This window comes from Cupressus sempervirens, chromosome 10, assembly GCF_028749045.1.
Source record: "Cupressus sempervirens isolate cs-2001-9-10 chromosome 10, ASM2874904v1, whole genome shotgun sequence".
Classification (NCBI taxonomy): Eukaryota; Viridiplantae; Streptophyta; class Pinopsida; order Cupressales; family Cupressaceae; genus Cupressus; species Cupressus sempervirens.
Window position 1 is genome coordinate 347,213,084 of NC_143127.1, and position 19,528 is coordinate 347,232,611.

Genomic DNA, 19,528 nt, shown 5'->3' on the forward strand with positions numbered 1-19,528 from the left:
TATTTTGATAAGTGGTCAGAAAGAAAGGATTGCATTGGTACATTGAGCATGAAGACTCAAGGAGAAAAATCTTGAGAGGAGGAAAAGCTGTTAGAGCTGAAGAGATTGAAATCCAGGAAAATGTTGTGAACTGAACAGAGATCTAAAATCTACAAGATAAGTTGTGAATTGTAATTAAGTCAAAACCACTTATTGTTACTCTCTAGCAATTATATCAGTTAGGGTAAAATCCTATGGACTTAGGTTGGTTTAACAGCCATTTGTAAATCCTTTAATAGGGTGACATTCCAAGTGAATGTGCTAGAATCCTCTAACTAGGCCTACTTCTAACAAGGTGGTTAAATCCTCTAACTAGGTCACATTTAACAGTGTGTTGTAGCCTTTAACAGGGCAGGCCTTTTATAGAGAATCACTTCAAAAGAGTAAGAATTGAGTAGCATGTTACTGTTGGTTTTTCCTAAATTGGGTTGCCATGTAAATCACTGTGTTATGTGTTGATTCTTCATGTGTTATGCTTGCATGTTGATTTACAGTAACTTGTTAAGTAGGAAAGTTTAAGTTTGGATGAATGAATATTTTGATGGATCACTTGATGAAAAAGTTTTAATTAGACATTCAGACCTTGAATAACTGATTCAACCCCCCATCCCCCCAAACCCCACCCCCCCCCCCCCCCCCCCCCCCCCCCCCCCCCTCCCCGCCCTCTCAGTTATTCTAAAGCATTTCTAACAATTGGTATTAGATCCATTTGCTGATTTAGTTTCAAGGTAGTAGAAGCAAGAAGATCAAGATGTCCAAGATAGAAGTTTCCAAGCTTAGCAGAGATAACTTCATTGCATGGAAAAGCCTAATGAAACTGCACCTTGGATCAATAGGTGACTATGCAAAAATCTTAGTTTAAGTGGAACATGTAGATCCAGCTGGACCCCTTTTTAAAGATGATTTGAGCAAAAGGAAAGAGAAAAATTAGGCAACGTTGGAGATTGCCTCTACACTCAACTATGCTTAATTTGATGACATCGAGGGATGTGACTCTACATTCAAGATGTGGAAAGCCCTATTAGATATCTATGGAGGAGATCAAAATGTTCAAAGAACAAAAAAAGAAAGCCTCAGAGGAAAGTTTGATGACATGAAAATGGAGGAAGGTGAGAATGTTGCTCAATATGCCTCTAGAATGAAAGAAGTGGTAAGTGCAATAAGAAGTTTGGGTGGTCATTTGGAAGATGATACTATCAATAGAAATTACTTAAAAACCTTGCTTCCTCTCTATTCTATTAGAGTTTCAACCATCTAGGAATTAAGATGTGTACCAGGAAATGCGCTAACTTTTGAAGGTATAGTAGGAAGACTTACTGCATTTGAGTTGTCTAACTTTGATAACTACAAACCTAAGAATCTTGAATTTTCTTTCAAGGCCAAGCTAACATTGAAAAACATTGAGGAGGTGAAATCAAAGAAGAAGAGTAAAAAAGGAAAACATGCATCTAGTGATAGTAGCACAGATGAGGAAGATGTGGAAAAATTGGAAGCATTACTGGCTAGAAGATTTCATAGAGGCAAAGGTAAATTCAAAGGTAAGTTGCCTATCATATGTTTTAATTGCAATGAAGTAGGTCATATTGATACAAGGTGTACATAGAATAAGGAAACAAGTACAAGAACAAAAGAGAGGATGATGGCAGAGATTACAAGGACAAAGGAAAAAGATGCTACATTGTTGAAGAAGATTCTGATGAAAATGATGATGAAGTAGTCTATGTAGCCATGAAGGATGAATCATATGAAGATGAGGCAATAGCACTGGTAACCTGTGTGAACAAAAATGATAAATGGATCATAGACAATGGATGCTCACATCACATGATAGGAGACAAAAGTAAGTTTATTACCTTTACTTAGTATGATGGAAATAGTGTTAGATTTGGTAATGATGCTCCATGTCAAATCAAAGGAAAAGGTTCTATTAAAATTACAGATAAAATCTCATGTGATAATGCATACTATGTTGAAGGATTGAACTACAATTTGTTGAGTGTATCACAGCTAGGCAATATAGGATACAAAGTAGAATTTGGAAACAAAGCTACCAAAGTCTATGACACTGGTGGAAATCTGATAGGAAAAGGTGAACAAACTAGGAGTAATCTATTTTAACTAGATATGGAAGATGCAACCTATCTTATTGTAAAACTTGATGATGTGTGGCTATGGCATAAACGGTTGTGTCATGTTAACTTTGATTATCTAATTAATATCAATAAAAAAGAAGAAAGTTGGAGGTTTTCCTAAGCTAAAGAAGCCTAAAAATACGATGTACAAGCAATGTCAACTATGAAAAATGACTAAGTCAAGTTTCAAAAGAAAAAGATACACTTCCAAAGAAGTATTAGAGCTAGTCCATACAGACTTATGTGGCCCAATGGAAGTACAAAGTTACCAAGGAGATAGATATATAATGTTGTTTGTAGATGACTACTCTAGGATGATGACTGCCATGTTCTTGAAACAAAATTTTGATGCATTTCAAATGTTCAAGTGGTATTTGGCCGTAGTTGAAAAATAAATAGGAAAGAGTCTGAAGTGCCTAAGATTAGACAAAGGAGGAGAGTTCACATCAAAATAATTTGAAAAATTTTGCAATGATAAATGTACTAAGCGACAAACATCAGCACTAAGAACTCCACCATAGAATGGGATTGCAGAAAGGAAAAATAGATCAATGATAGACTGTGCCAAAACTTTAATGATGGAGAAAAATGTTGCTCTAAAATACTAGAGAGAAGTTGTAAGTACTGTTGTTTACACCTTGAATTGAGTCCAAGTCAAGAAAGGAAAAAATGCAACACCTTTTGAATTATGGTATGGTCACTCACCTAATGTAAAACATTTCAAAGTATTTGGTTGTAAATGCTATATTCTTAAAGATATTAGAAATGGCAAGTTTGATGCAAAAAGTGATGAAGGCATATTCCTTGGATACTCCAAAAGAAGTAAGGCATATAAATGTTTGAATACTAACACTAACAAGATTGTGAAGAGTGCAAATGTAAATTTTGATGAGCATGCAAAAGTCCAAGTTGATGAATCTAAGAAATTAGAAGAGTACAGATTCTTTGTATACTTCTATGAAGAAATGTCTACTGAAGATGAAGTTGCCAATCCAGTTGGGAATTAGTAACAAGTTTCAGTATCACCCGAGTCACAACCAATGAATGTCAAGCTGCATCCAGAAGCTGAGCTACAGAATGAAGAAAATGCACATTCTAACTCTAAAGGTAGTATACATGAGAGAGATGATGAAATACCATAAAGAAATGTGTGCAGTGACTCTGAAGATGAAGAACTAAACATGGAAAGAAGGACAGAACCAGGACTATCCAGGTATGTGAGAAGACATCACCCTATAGAACAAATCATTGGTGAAAAGGATGCTAGAACAATGACAAGGAAAAGGCTAAGAAATGAATCATGTCTAATGAGCAAGATTGAACCTAAAATAATGAAAGATGCACTACAAGATGATGACCGGTATAAAGCTATGGAAGAAGAGATAGATTAGATTGAGAAGAACAAAACTTGGACTTTAGTTCCTAGACTAGCTAATAAGAATGTTATTGGTACCAAATGAGTATTTAGGAACAAGCTTGATGAGAATGGTGAGATCACAAGAAACAAGGCTAGATTGGTTTGCAAAGGTTATGAATAAGAAGAATGTCTGGATTATGGGGTTACATTTGCCCCTGTTGCAAGAATAGGAGTAAGAACACTACTTGCATATACTGCCTACAAAGGTTTCAAAATCTACCAAATGGATGTAAAATCTACTTTTCTAAATGGTATACTAGTAGAGGAAGTCTACATAGAACAACCTGAGGGGTTTTTTGATGAAAACAACAAGGATATGGTCTAAAAATTGCATAAAGCACTCTATGGTTTGATGCAAACACCTAGAGCATGGTATGAGAGACTGGACAAATATCTAGTGAAGATAGGATTTGATAGAACAGATGACAATAGCAACCTATACATCAAGGCAAAAAAAGGCAAAAAGATTTTGATATCTGAAATCTTTGTTGATGATATAATATTTGGAGGAAAAGATGGTCTATGTGTTAGTGTAGTTTTTTATTTTTTCCTATTTTGCTAGGTTTTTCCTACACTTTTAATAATCTCTCTTAGGTTAATAAAGCATGTCTTATTAGGTGAATGGTTTTGAGGTGTCACCTTCCTACATGTGAGCATCCATTAGCTATCTTGGGAAGATACTTTGCTATCTTTAGTCCGATAGATGGTTGCTCCTCATTGGTTGGTGTTGCCACCTCCTCTCTCTTCCTTGCCTATATAAGCATGCTACCTGGCGTGTATTTACACCTCTTATTTTTGCATCCTCTTAATGCTATTTTGCTTCTAGCATTTGCATTACTCTCTTGGAGACTAACTCTATGATGCTATTTTGATCTTGTATCATTTGCATTCATAGTTTAGATATTTACTCTTTGCACTAGTTTTCTGGGTTATAAATCTTTTCAGATTCTAACATGGTATCAGAGCTTTTCTATGTGCAAGAGTAGATTTTAGTTTCCTTATTTGAGATATTCGAGGGGGGCAAATAAACTTTATTGTAGTTTTTTGAAAAATGAAGTATGCTCTTCTCTTGCATCTTTGGATGATCCTGAGAATCAGAAAAGTTTTGACAAAAAACACTTTTTGGGTTTTGTTCGCAGCCCCAAAAAACCATCTGGGTATCTTTTAGATTTTGCATGCAAGCTATATATTTTTCAAAATCAAGCATGCAAAGCTACTGCCATACCCCTCTCCGTTGGCAGTCACAGATTTGAATGCAATTTTTCTTCAAATCAGGGGATCAGCAAATTTTTGGAGCACTTTGGGCCCAAACGGACATCACCATTGGATCCGGAAGGCTGTTTGCAGTCAGGATTCATATAAAACTTTTCAATTTTGGAGACAGAGCTCCGGGAGGCAAAAAATTTTCCAGTCATTTCCGTATGGATCGTACGGATTTCTGAGTGGGAAAATTTAAAAAAAAAGAAAAAAAAAAAAAAGGTTTTAGAGCGCTTAGCCGGGCGGCCACCGCCGCACCACCTAGCAGCCGCCGCCGCACAGCTCGCCGGCCGCTGCCACTGGCAGCGCCACCGCTGAGCCGCTGCGGCTCGGCGCCGCCCACGGGCCACTCCAGCGTCACCCTGTGGCCACCTCCTCCAGCGGCGATTCCTGATTCTGCCACCTCCGCTCTGACTGCGGCCACCTCCACCTCTCCGCTGAGTCACCAGCTACAGTCGCCGCCCGCGTGGCATTTCAGCCAGTCCGCGCCTGACACGTGCTACGGGTGCCACGTGGCACATTGCCACGTGGCCCCTGCCATGTCAGCCTGTTAGCCACGTGGTGTCCATGTGGCACTGCCACGTGGAACTTTTTGCAGTGACGGCTGACGGGCTATCAAATTTTTTCCCTTCAAATGCTGACATTAGCGGTGTGTCATCATCCTTGCTTGCACTCTCCTTCTATTTGGTTTTGGACCTACTTGTGGTTTTTTGGCCATAACTTTTGCATACGGAGGTATTTTTCTGATCCGAAAGAAGTGCCAGAAAGCTGGTTCCAAGACAGAGATGCTAGTATAGGTGTTTTTGATTTTTGATTCAGTTTGGTTGCCTATTATGGTAGTCGAAGCTAGATGTTCTATTTTGCACTCTGGGACGCGTATCTTGAGCTTCCGATCTCCAATTTTGGACTTCTTTATATCGTTGGAAAGCTCTTTCTATTCTCTTTCCAGTGATGCTAGTTGTTGTTCCAAATTCTATTCCAGACACATTCTATTCAATCTTTTTCATTTTAGCATTCTGGTGGATATTTTGTTTGTTTCAGCTCCGGAGATCGATTTTGTTGCTTCAGTTGCTTCGTTTTGGGCTTTACCTTCTGTTGTTTCAGCCTTATGTTCTTTTTTATCATTGTAGCTATCATTTTGAAGCACTCTTTTGTTTCGCACTGAGATAAAGTGCCACTTTTGCATTCTGAGGGTCATGAACGTTGTTTTGAGTCAAGCGTACTTGCACTATTTCATAAAGCACCATGGGGGGGATTATTTGTTTGCTGTTTTAGGCATTCTCCCTTTGTCAAGTGAGTGTCCCTTCCACAACATTAGCCCCATGCAGAGTCAGTTAAACCGTGTCTTTATCGGTGTCTGTACCTCTTTTCCTCTCTCCTCGTTCTTGGTTCGTTTGTAGGAGATTTGGCTCACCTTATCAGTTGCCTGTCATCACACCCCATCTACATTAAGGGGGGGTTATGCTGTGTTCTAATGCATCCTTGGTTCGATGGTTCGATAGTGTGAACTATGTATTCAGTGGTTGATCCTATGTACAAGGCGATTGTAGTGGATGGCTACCTATGCATTTCGGTGAGATGGATCATCTACCATATAGACATGCTCAGTTCGTTCCTTCTTCTTCCATGGAGGTTTCTTCAGATTAGCAGTTTGGCAGATTTGCGACTTCTTCATGCTTTAGTGATGCTGCTTCTTCATGATCACTCTTTGTTCCTGTTTTAGGGGACAATTTTCCCTAGCGGGAGACTTCTTCAGTTCTTCACTAGGTTCTTACCTCTTTTTGGGGGAGGGTTTTTCCCTTGTGGTTTTCTCTCTTTCCCCACTTTTAGAGGTTGCATCTTCTTGCATTGTACTTGGGTACCTAACATGGCCTCATTACCGGTACCCATTTCTACATCCACCTAAGCTTCGCTTATGGGGGGGTGTTAGTGTAGTTTTTTATTTTTTCCTATTTTGCTAGGTTTTTCCTACACTTTTAATTATCTCGCTTAGGTTAATAAAGCATGTCTTATTAGGTGAATGGTTTTGAGATGTCACCTTCCTACATGTGAGCATCCATTAGCTATCTTGGGAAGATACTTTGCTATCTTTAGTCCGATAGATGGTTGCTCCTCATTGGTTGGTGTTGCCACCTCCTCTCTCTTCCTTGCCTATATAAGCATGCTACCTGGCTTGTATTTACATCTCTTATTTTTGCATCCTCTTAATGATATTTTTCTTCTAGCATTTGCATTACTCTCTTGGAGACTAACTCTATGATGCTATTTTGATTTTGTATCATTTGCATTCATAGTTTAGATATTTACTCTTTGCACTAGTTTTCTGGGTTATTAATCTTTTCAGATTCTAACACTATGCAAAGATTTTGCTGATCAGATGAAACATGAGTTTGAGATGTCAATGTTTGGAGAAATTAAATTCTTTGTTGGATTGCAAGTACATAAATTGAAACATGGCATATTTGTGACCCAATCAAAATATATCAAGGAGATACTCAAGACATTTGGATTAGAAGATTCAAAACTAGTTAGTACACCAATAGTAACAAGACATAAGTTATCCAAGAATGATGAGTCAGCTAAAGTAAATCAAACAATGTATAGATCAATGATTAGGAAGTTTTAGTATGTTGTGTATAGTAGACTAGACATTGCATTAGCAGTTGGAATAGTGGCAAGATTTTATGCTAACCCCAGAGAAAATCATCTTATGATAGTAAAAAGAATATTGAGGTACTTAAGGAATAGATGACTTTGGCTTGTATTACAAGAGGAGTGAAAAGTTTGAGTTGAGAGCCTACACTGATGCATTTTGAGGAGGTAATATTGATGATAGAAAAAGCACCAGTGGAGGAGCACTTTTCTTAGGCAAAAGATTGATTACTTGGACCGAAAAAAAGCAAAGTTGTACCTCATAGTCCACATCAAAAGTTGAGTATGTTGTAGCCGCTATCAATTGCACCAATATTATATGGATCAAACATATGTTACAAGGTATCAAGGAAGAGGTAACTAAACCTATTATACTCTATTGTGATAACACAAGTGCCATCAATATATCAAATAATCCTATGATGCATGCCAAAGCAAAGCATATTGCAATTAAATATCACTATGTAAGAGAATTGGTGGAAGACAAGCAAGTGAAAATTGAATATGTCAATTCAAAAGAATAGATTGCTGACATCTTCACAAAAGCACTACCTAAAGATGATCTTGAGTATCTTAGAGGTAAGTTAGGGGTGATACCCCTAGCCAAGCCTACTTAAGGAAAAGCAAAGATTGTCTGCATCAAATAATTTGATTTTTGAAATGATGTGAATTGATGTAGAGGATACTTACTTTAGGATTTTACTTGAAGTAATCAAAGTGCTGAAATTCCAAATCAGTCACAAGCAAGGTGACAGAGGGAGAAATTGGAGTACCTATAGATGCTATACTTGCATGATAAGATGCTGAAATAATATGTCTTTGGCATTGTTGTCAAAGAGGTAGAAAGAACAAAGAGAAAAAATTGATCAACAACATTTGAGGAGAAAGAGCAAAGAGAAGATATTGATCAACAATATTTGAGGAGAAAGAGCAAAGAGCATAAATAGATTAAAATAGGATCAAATAGCCAGAGGGAGAAGTAGTTGATACTAGAATAGCAGAAAATGAGCATTGTATACAAAGGGAGAAAGAATGAAAGAGGAAGTTAGAAGTAGCACAAGAACAAAGTGAACTGTGAAAAGAAAAAGGAAACAACAACTAAGAGGGAGAAGTAGAAGTAAAGTAATTAAGATAGTAGATTACAGAGGGAGAAGTAAAAACTAATGGTAACATAATTTCTTTTTGGCATTTGACTTACTATTCTAGCCTAGTTAGCATTTTGATAACTTGGTTGAATAGTTTGGTTTGATGGTTGATCGGTTTGGTTTGCCATCAATGCCAAAGAGGGAGATTGTTGAAAGAGAATATTTTTAATCATTGTTTTGTCACTTATGTCAAACTTGCTATTTTCCGGAATGGAAATTTCTTATAAGATCCAAGTACTATCACTTAGTTGATTGATGAAGAGGATTTAATCAACAAGATGTAACAAAAGTACCTAAGGGGAAATTTGAGTTATGGTTTTGTAATGAAGTGCAAGGATCAGTTAAGATATTGGTAAAATGATGTATTGATAGTATACTTGAAGATACAAAGATTGAACACACATAGAAACTTTAGAAGTATAAGTTGTAACAAGGTTGACTACAAAGCTTAACTAAGTTCATCAGTGAGTGCCGAGCAAGCTAGTTTGAGCCAAGCAAAGTCACAGTTAGTGCCGAGCAAATGCAAAATCTAGTGGGTGCCAAGTGAACTTCAGGGGCTGAGTGAAGTGCAAGTGCTAAGTGATATAGAAGGAGCTGAGAAAATAGAAAATGTAGTGGATGTCAAGTGAATCTACAGTAGGTGTTGAGAATCAGTAAAACATAGTTGGTGCTGAGTAACACAGTATGTGTCAAGCACCAAAATTTCAATAATGTCGAGCTGCTGCATTATTGGAAAAGTCAAGGATTCACCAAATCTAAGCCAACAAGGTTGTTACCTTAAATTTTTTGAACCAGATAGAGGATAAGGATGATGAGCTGGAGGAACAAAATTTTATGTAAACCATTTTAAAGTGAATTCTAGAGGATTCTTCATGATGTTTCTAGAAGGAACAAGATATGGGTTAGATTCAATGAATCCTACCTAATCCATTCGAACCAAAATTAAAAGAGGGAAGAATCGAGCAGGAAAAAGGTTTATAGACTTCTATTTAAGAATTCATAGGCCAAGAAGCAAGAGTTTTTGGTGTGTCAAATTATGAAGTGCTTGAAGGGTGTTAAGGAGAAGACATCAAGGAGAAGGAAGAATAGATCATAGAGACTCTACTTCGTTAAGTGGTTAGAAAGAAAGGATTGCACTGGTACATTGAGCATGAAGACTCAAGGAGACAAAGCTTGAGAGGAGGAAAAGTTATCAGAGATGAAGAGATTGAAAGCCAGGAAAATGTTGTGAGCTGAATAGAGATCTAAAAACTGCAATATAAGTTGTGAATTGTAACCAGGTCAAAACCTCATATTGTTACTCTCTAGCAATTGTATCAGTTAGGGTAAAATCCTATGGACTTAGGTTGGTTTAAAAACCATTTGTAAATCCTTTAACAGGGTGACATTTTGAGTGAATGTTCTAAAGTCCTATAACTAGGCCCACTTCTAACAGGGTGGTTAAATCCTCTAACCAAGTCACATTTAATAGTGTGTTTTAGCCTTTAATAGGGCAAGCCTTTTACAGGGCATCACTTCAAAAGAGTGAGTAATGAGTAGCATGTTACTAATGGTTTTTCCCAAATTGGATTTCCACATAAATAATTTTGTTTTGTGTTGATTTTTCATGTGTTATGCTTGCATGTTGATTTACAGTAACTTGTTAAGTAGGAAAGTTTAAGCTAGGATGAATTAATAGTTTGATGGATCACTTTACTTGATGAAAAAGTTTTAATTGGACATTTAGACCTTGAATAACTAATTCAACACGCCCCCTCCCAGTTATTCTAAAGCATTTCTAACACTTTCAAATCTAGATTGCCTCCTTTCTTGTACCATAATCTAGTCTTCAGTACCCTTTAGATATCTCATTATTCTCTTGATTTCCATTATATGATTCTCTTTGGGATTTTTTGAGAATCTTTCCACCAAACCAACTACTAATGCAATATCAGGCCTTATGTACACTATATATTGCAATTTTCCAATCATTGATATATATGTGGTTCGATCTACCTCTTTGGTATCATCATTTTTGGAAAGATTATGTCCAGTAGACATAGGTGTTCTAACTAGTCTTGAATCTTCCATTCCAAACTTCTTTAGTATCTCCTTGATATTTTTGGATTGAGTAATGTAGATACCATCTTTCTTCTTCTAGATCTACAACACAACAAAGAATTTTATCTCTCCAAAAATAAACATCTCAAATTATTTACTCATCTCTTCTAAAAATGCCTTGTATAATTCATCATTTCCTATAAATAAAGTATCATCCATAAAGATTTCAGCCAACACAATCTTCTTGTCTAGTTCTTCTTTGATATACAAGCTATTTTTATCATTTGTTCTTTGAAAACCATTTTTTATCAAGTAGTTATGAAGTCTTTGATATCAAGCTTTGAGAGCTTGCTTGAAACCATACAATATTTTATGTAATTTGTAGACCATATCCCTTTTTCTAGGATCGTCAAAACCTTCAAGTTTTTCTATGTAAACTTATTCTTCAAGAATTCCATTCAAGAATGTGGATTTTACATCCATTTAATAAACTTTAAATCCTTTATGTTTAGTATAAGAAAGTAAAGTTCTAACACCTTCTAATATAGAAATAGGAGAAAAAGTTTCACCATAGTGAATACCTTCTTCTTGAGAATAATCTTTGCATACTAACCTTGCTTTGTTTCTAGAAACTTGTCCATCTTCATTCAACTTATTTCTGAAAACCCACTTTGTGTCAATTACATTTTTATCCTTATTTCTAGGAAAAATGATCCAATTCTTATTCTTCTCTATCTATTTTATTTCTTCATTCATAGATTTAATCCAAATCTCATCATTCAAAGAATATTTCACTAATCTAGGTTCAAATTCAGCAAGAAAAAATGTACGTTTCAATTTGTTTCTTTTCATTGTTCCATCTAACTTGTCTCCAATGATCTGATTAGATGCATGGTGCCTTCTAACATATCTTGCTAACATAGGTACTTTGGATTTAGAATTTATTCCACTAACCCATCCATGATCTTCTATATCAAGCTTGGGTCCTGCTATCTATGAATCAAGTCCATCAAACTTAGTTTTCTCTAGCAACAGCTCAGTAGCTTCTGACTATAACTTAGGTCCTTAAGAGTGGGGTCACACTTGTTGCAACTTGGTAGCTTTTGGAGATTTTGGGGACTTCAGAGGTGAAGTTTTTTGACTTCTAATTTGATTTGGCAATGTATCAGGTTCATAGTAGATAAACATTTTGTAATCCTCAAGTTCTTTGATGTGTTCTTCTTCACTCTTTTCTACAAACTCATCAATTCTTACATGTGCACTTTCTATGATCTTAAGAGTTGACAAATTCAAGCATTTATATACTTTGCTTTTGTAGGACTATCCTACAAATATTTCTTCATCACTTTGACATCAAACTTACCTTTCCCAGATTCCTTCAAGATATAACATTTGCTACCAAATACTTTCAAGTAAATTATATTAGGTTTGTAGCCATATCATAGTGTTTGTAGAAACATGATTAGATAATTATCATGATGATATGTTACATTCATGACTATTTTTGTCATTGATGTCAACATAGAAATTTTTTGTGGTATCTGACAAAAGAACAACGGTAAAGGTAAAGTTGGTACGGATAGATCATTGAGTATTTTTACTAGTGAAGTTAAACGGAGATACTACTAAGTGTCTATTATATGCATCTTACCTAAGGAGAAAAAGATATTAAATCTAGAAGAATTTATGCAATTTTTGGTGAAGATTGTTTTGAGATACAGTTTACAAAAGCATGTTCTTGTAAACTTGTTATATCTTTTAGTAGAAGATTAAAGGCATGTAGAAGACATGTTGGAGATGACATGTCTAAGATCGCTTGTCATAATATTACATGTACAAAAAAGTTATTCAAGTTACAAGGTGAAAAATTGATGTTATCACTAAGTAAAATGTGTTCTTAATGAGGTCCTATAATAATTAATTAAGAAGGTGTAACAGCTGACTCAAGGGAATTTTTTTATGGATTTGGTATAAAGAAAGGAAATTTTCCTTTGTTATGCATGAATGATTACAAGAAGTATGAAGAGAGGAAAAGAGGAGAAAAGATTTGAGCTCTAAGTAATTGCAAAGTTAATTAGAGAAGAGAAAAGTTAAAGAAAACTTCATTGGTGACATTTTATTTTAAGATGTAAGGTTTGATATTTGGATCCAAGGTTTGTGACCTAGTCTACAAGGTCTAATAGTGATTGGTCTAGTTGATAGGATAGAGGAAAGAGGATAAAGCATAGTACAAACAATTATTCTACAAGGAATAGTTGAGAGATTAGTTGGATAGTGAAGTTCAGTGGCCTTTCCCTACAAGCTATTTGGACAGTGGGTTATTCTACCTTCTACAACTCATAACATCCTAATAGGGTTAGCACAACTCCTAACAGGGTTGGAATCTTCTAACAAGGATTCAAAGTCTCCTAACAGGGACTCTTATAAGTTGAAAGTTTTTATAAACTCCTAACAAGGTCCATCCTCTAACAAGGAATATATATATATATATATATATATATATATATATATATATATATATATATATATATATATTAGTATATCTTTGTGGGCATCATTCTCACCAAGGTTTTCCCTATGATCAAGGGTTTCCCTAGATAACAAATCTTGTCCAATTGTGTATGTGCATCTTGTTGTGGTTTTTTTAACTTTGATTCAATGGTTAAGATTAATTAAGGTTGATAAATGTTTTAATTGGATAACTGGTTCACCCCTCCCCTCTCAATTATCTTTGTGGACTATTATTTCTAGCCATTGGTATCAGAGCAGCAAGTCCTTGAAGAATAAGCTTAACAACTTTGGGATATTAGTGGTGAGTTACTTCAATAAAGATAGTCATGAATCAGATGGAGGAAATTTTAACACAGAGAAGATGGAGCTTCTTAATGAGAGATTAGAATTGTATACAAAATTGAGCATTGAGTTTCTAGATAGAAGCATAAGTAAAGATAGATCCAGATCTAAAGAAGACATAAAGATCAAGGAAGGTATTGATCTACTTATGAAAAGGGAGCCAGAAGGTATGAAATTTTTTTCTTGTTGGACATGTAATGAGTTTGGTCATTTTTAATCTACATGCCCTAAGAGAATAAGAAAAGTTAAAAAGAGTTAAATTTATGATGAAGATGAAGAATTCAAAGCAAGTATGGAAAGATTCTTGAATAATTATGATGATAAGAGTGAATTGAAAAAGAAAGTATTAGAAGAGATAGCTTTGGTAACTATTATTGATGAAAAGTCTGATACTAAAGAAAAGATGGTAGATTATAACTCTAATAAAGAAGAGGATAATTCTAGAATTATTAAATGGAATGATGTAGTATTCTTTGAGACTAACAATGATTTGTAGAATGAAGGTGAGCTAAGCTAGAAACAAAATTCTAAACCTAGAATAGAACAAAGAGTTGAGATAACAACTCCTACTTCTGGTAAGAACATGACAAAGAATCATCCACCAAAGTAGATCATTAGTAGTAGAGACAAAAGTGTGATGACAAGAAGTAGAATTAATGAAGAACCATGTTTTATATCTCAAGTAGAACCAAAGAATGTAGATGAGGCATGCAAAGATGACTATTGGAAGCAAGCTATGAAAAAAGAATTAGATCAAATAGTGAAGAATGAGACATGGGAATTGGTCCCTAGACTAGCAGACATGAATGTGATAGGAACAAAATGGGTATTTATTAACAAGATCAATGAACAAGGTGAAGTTGCAAAGAACAAAGAAAGATTACTATGTAAAGATTACTCACAACAAGAAGGAATAGGCTATGAAGAAACCTATGCTCTTGTGGCAAGAATTGAAGTAGTAAGGTTATTCATAGCCTATGTAGCACATAAGAAATTCAAAGTGTATTAGATGGATGTCAAGTTAGCATTTCTAAATGGAAAACTTGAAGAAGAGGTATACATAGAATATCCTAAAGGTTTTCCTTTGATAGATGATAAGGACATGGTATGTAGATTAAAGAAAGCATTGTATGGCTTAAAACAAGCACCCAGAACTTGGTATGCAAGGTTGGACAAGCACTTGGCAAAACTTGGATTTAGGAAAGGTATAGCAAACAGTAATCTCTACTAGAAAGAAATAGATGATGGATTGATGATTTTGGTACTATTTTTTGATGATATCATATTTGGAGGAGATGATAATGAAAGTGAAAATTTTGTAAAAGAAATGAAGAAGGAATTTGAAATAAGCATGATAGGGGAAATGAAATACTTCCTAAGATTATAGATTATGCAAAATAAAGAAGGAAGCTTTATTTCTCAAACTAAGAATTTGAAAGTTTTATTAAAAAGGTTTGTTTTGAAAGCATGTAAATCAGTTGGAACAACTATGATAACTGGACACAAGTTATCTACAAAGGATGAGACACCTATTGTTGAGTAGAAGAAGTACAAATCTATGATTGGAGGATTGTAATATCTAACTCACACAAGGTTAGATATAGAGAATGTAGTTGGAATTGTTACAAGATTTCAAGCTGATCCCAGAGAAGCACATTATGCAACTGTATAAAGGATATTTAAATATCTAAAGGGAACACAAAAGTTTGGACTATGGTATGATAGATCTAATGATTTTACTTTATATGCTTATACTAATGCTAATTGGGTAGGTAGTATGGATGAAAAAAAGAGCACCAGTAGTGGAGCATTTTTTCTTCGAGGAAGATTGGTATCTTGGTTAAGAAAGAAATAGTATTGTATATCACAATGTACACAAAGGAAAACTATGTTGCAACAATAGATGTTGAAGGATATAAGGATACAATTCAGTGAACCTATTGTCATACATTTTGATAACACAAGCATAGTGAATATGCCTAAGAATCTAGCATTGCATTCTAAGACTAAGCACATTTCTATCAAATATCACATGTTGAGAGAGAAAGTTGTAGAAAAGGAAATCATATTGGAGTATGTAAGTAGCAAAGAGAAGATTGCTGATATTTTCACCAAGCCTCTTCCCAAAATGACTTTTGAGTATTTGCAAGGTATGCTAGGGGTTATGCCCCTACCTACATTAGAGTAGATGATGCAAGAGTACGTTAGTCCAATGATATAGAGCACTATTTTTTGTCTAGACTAAATTTTGTTGCTTCCTATATGTGGGAGTATCTATGATGGATAGAGTCATGTAGGACTCTTGATAGATGTTGTTTTGAATAGTGTCTTTGGACACTTGATTAGGTCAAAGACAGTTGTTGTAGAGATTGATAGGATTCAATGATAGATGTCTATTGAAACCTTTGACATTGATGTCAATGGGGATATATTATAACATGAAAAATATTTTGATACATGGAGAAGTTACATCAATGGGCGAGAATGATTGATAAAGAGGATTTGAAAAGAACGGATAATAGTCTTTAAAGTTGGTATTCTTGGATTTTTTTCATCTATGTTGCCATCAATGCAAAAGGGGGAGATTGTTGGAAGCATGAATTTTGATGATAATCCTATGGGGAGTATTGTAGAAACATTATTAGACCATTATCATGATGATATGTTACATTCATGACTTTTTTTTCATTGATGTCAACATAGCAGTTTTCTATGGTATCTAATAGAAGAATAGTAGTAAAGATCAAGTTGGTACAGATAGATCATTGAGTATTTTCACTAGCAAGGTTAAGGTGAGACACTAATGAGTTTCTAGTATATGTAGCTAACCTCTGGAGAAAAAGATATTAAGTTTGGAAGAAGTTATGAAAGTTTTGGTGAAAATTGTTCTAAGATAGAGTTTACAGAAGCATGTTCTGGTAAACTTGTTATATCTCTTAGCAAAAATTTTATTCTAAGAAGAAATATTAAATGCATGAAGAAAACATGTTGAAGGTGACATGGATAAACTCACTCATCATAATATTACACATACAAATAGTTATTCAAGTGACGAGGTGATAGATTGATGTTATCTCTAAGTAAAACATGTTCTTAATGAGGTCCTATAATAATTAATTGAGAAGGTGTAATAGCCTACTCAAGGGAATTTTTTTATCGATTTAGTATAAAGAAATGAAATTTTCCTTTGCTATGCATGAATGATTGCAAGAATTATGAAGAGCAAAAAAGAGGAATAAAGAGATGAACACTAGGTAATTGTGAAGTTAAGCAGAGTAGAGCGAACTTGAAGAAAACTTCATTGCCAAGGTTTTATTTTAAGATCTGAGGTTTGTAACTTGATCTACAATGTCTAACATTTATTAGCCTAGTTGACAAGATAGAAGAAAGAGGATAAAGTATAGTACAAACAATTATTCTACAAGGAATAGTTGAGAGATCAGTTGGACAATGAAGTTCAGTGATCTTGCCCCAAAAGTTGTTTGGACAGTGGGTCCTTCTACCTTCTATAACTCCTAACAGGGTTGGAATCTTCTAAATGGGATTCAAATTCTCCTACAAGGGACTCTTATGTATTAAATATGATTATAGACTCCTAACAAGGTTCATCCTCTAACAAGGAATATATATATATATATATATATATATATATATATATATATATATATATATATATATATATATATATATATATATATATATATCAGTATATCTTTGTGGGCATCATTCCCACTAGGGTTTTCCCTCTGATCAATGGTTTCCCTAGTTAACAAATCTAGAGTAACTGTGTATGTGCTTCTTGTTATGGTTATTGATTACTTTGATTGAATGGTTAAGATTAATTAGGGTTGATAAATGTTTAAATTGGATAACTGATTCACCCCCCCCCCCCCCCCCCCTCCCCTACTTAGTTATCTTGGTGGAATATTACTTCTAACACATAGTTCATAAGGAGTTTGATTTGAATCATTTTTCAGTTGTACTCTATTCAAGGTATGCACTATAGTAAGACAAAAATGGGCATATTATTGCCTACGATTTTATTGCACCCTTTTAGATTATTGCCCACCTATCAAAAATGGACAAATCCCTAGAATTTTATAGGCATGTCTACTTACCTAAAAATTCTAGGGTTAGGGCCCTATTATTTTAAGGTAAGGCACACCCACTATAAAATTGTAGGGCCCATAAAATTATAGAGGGCTAGGGGCCCCCCCAAACATATTACCTATTTATCTATTATGGGGCTAGATAGGATGGCTGGCTGGCTAGCTATAATAGTAGGGTAGGATAGGATAGGGTAGGGTAGGGCCCATAAAATGGGCCCCCCCTAATTGCTTCCTCCCAATATTTGATTACAACACTATTTTCTACCATTAAAGTTCTTGCACAATCCATTATGGATCTATTCCTTCTTTCAGCTATACCATTCTACTATGGTGTACTAGGAGTTGATACTTGTCTCTTAATTCCTCTTTCAATGCAAAACCTATTGAACTCATTGGAAATGAATTCACCACCTCTATCTAATCTCAAAAACTTCATCTTCTTTCTAGTTTCTTTCTCTACTCTTTCCAAATACCACTTAAATTTTTTAAATGCTTTAGACTTTTCTTTTAGATACATTCTAATCGTTATTCTAGAATAATCATCAACAAAAAGAATAAAATACTTAGCTCCATAGTATCTCTCCATTCCAATAGGTCCACATAAGTTTGTATTAACTATCTCCAAGACTTCTTTAGAATGGTATTCCTTTCTTTTGAAACATTTCTTTCCCATTTTACCAATTGGACAATTTTTGCATAGGCCCATATCAGGTTTCCTTAGACTAGGGATACCTCTTACTCTTTTTCTTCTTGCTTATCTTGATTATATTATCAAAGTTCATATGACATAACCTTTTATGCCATAACCATCTCTCTTCTACTTGAGAAATAAACCATGAACTTCATTGAGATCTATATAGAATAGGTTACCTTTTGTTTGTTTGCCAAACCCAACCAGATTTCCTTTTCCATCTAGTAGCTTGGCTTTCCCATTCATGAATTCTACCTTGAATCCAATGTTATTCAACTATTCCACACTTATTAGATTATTCTTTAGTCCTTCAACCCAATAAGCATTATCACATCTAATTTCATTAGTTAGTGAGATACAACCTTTTCCCTTTATGCAGTATGGTTCATTGTTTTTGAATCTCACACTTCTACCATCATAATGTTCCATATGTTCAAACTTTGTTTTGTCACCAATCATATGTTGTTAGCAACCACTATCAATCATCCATGTATCATTTTTTCTAACATGAGAGTTATGTGCTATTTTATCTCCTTCATCGTCAAATTAATATTTCATAGCAATATAAACCATTTCATCTTCTTCACTACTATCTAAATCCTTAGCCATAAAACAAGATTTCTTACCTTTGATCTTCTAGTCCTTGAAGTTCTTGAAATCCTTCTTGCCTTTGTACTTGTTGTTCTTCTTTTCATCTTTTTCTTCTCTATTTGGGCAGCTTGCAGAAATGTGTCCAACTACTTCACAAGAGAAATGAGGGATTTTACCTTTATACTTTCCTTTGCCTTTGGGATACTTTCTTGCTAGCAATGCTTCAATTGCTTCAAGATCATTTTCAGAATTGTCCTCCTCTTCACTTTTAGATTTTTTTCTTTTAGACTTTTTAGCTTTCTTTTGAGTCATAACTTGGCTTCAAATGCAAACTCAAGATTTCTAGAACTACGAGTATAATTATCATAGTTATGTAGTTCAAATGTAGTCAATCTTCCAACTAGAGCATCCAAAGTTATCTTGTTATTTGAATCACATCTCATCTCTTGAATAGCAGACACTCTAATTGCATAGATAGGAAGAAGGGGTCTAAGTACCTTTCTTACCACTGTTACATCTTCAGTTGTTCCTCCAAAGGCTTTGATAGCACTAACACTAGCTTTGATTAGTTCAACATATTTTTCAATGTTTTCAACCTCTCT

The 19,528-nt window shown here is 34.8% G+C and overlaps 1 pseudogene; it reads left to right on the forward strand.

Moving 5' to 3' along the window:
• LOC149534013 (uncharacterized) overlaps positions 1-5,399 on the forward strand; it is a 159,986-nt pseudogene extending 154,587 nt beyond the window's left edge.
• The last annotated feature ends 14,129 nt before the right edge of the window (positions 5,400-19,528 follow it).